The sequence below is a fragment of the Plectropomus leopardus genome, unplaced genomic scaffold (genome assembly GCF_008729295.1).
Source record: "Plectropomus leopardus isolate mb unplaced genomic scaffold, YSFRI_Pleo_2.0 unplaced_scaffold68826, whole genome shotgun sequence".
NCBI classification, from domain to species: domain Eukaryota; kingdom Metazoa; phylum Chordata; class Actinopteri; order Perciformes; family Serranidae; genus Plectropomus; species Plectropomus leopardus.
This window is the reverse complement of record NW_024675736.1, coordinates 1-495: the sequence shown is the minus strand read 5'-3', so window position 1 is coordinate 495 and position 495 is coordinate 1. Positions and strand designations below refer to the sequence as shown.

The 495-nt window shown below is 39.6% G+C and overlaps 1 non-coding gene across 1 annotated transcript; it reads left to right on the top strand.

The window, feature by feature from the left end:
• On the top strand, nt 1-82 carry trnal-aag. Its single transcript has one exon. It is a non-coding gene; the product is annotated as a tRNA-Leu (tRNA).
• The last annotated feature ends 413 nt before the right edge of the window (nt 83-495 follow it).

The window sequence follows — 495 nt, the reverse complement described above, 5'->3', positions numbered from 1 at the left end:
GGTAGCATGGCCGAGCGGTCCAAGGCGCTGGATTAAGGCTCCAGTCTCTTCGGGGGCGTGGGTTCGAATCCCACTGCTGCCAGGATTTTTCACATGGATATACCAGTGACAGAAATTGTATAGTTATTGTACAATGTACAAAACAAGGTTTAAGCACATATGATGAAGAATACGTAATAAAGTGTTCTTAATTCCTGTGGAATCAAGACGACAAAGGAGGAATTGACTTTGAAAGTGAAGATCTACTCTCTGCTTCTGTGGAATAGAAAGTTGATGTTATCATTTGTAATGTGGCTATTACAGAAAATCACAAATAAAGCCTAACTTAAAAAAGCTGCACTCATCTATTTTTAAAAGGATCAAATGTACAATATCATAGATGTCCATAATAATGTTTAATAATCCATATAAATGAAATCCAAGGAGCTGTCCAAACATCAACATCAGTGGTAGCATGGCCGAGCGGTCCAAGGCGCTGGATTAAGGCTCCAGTCT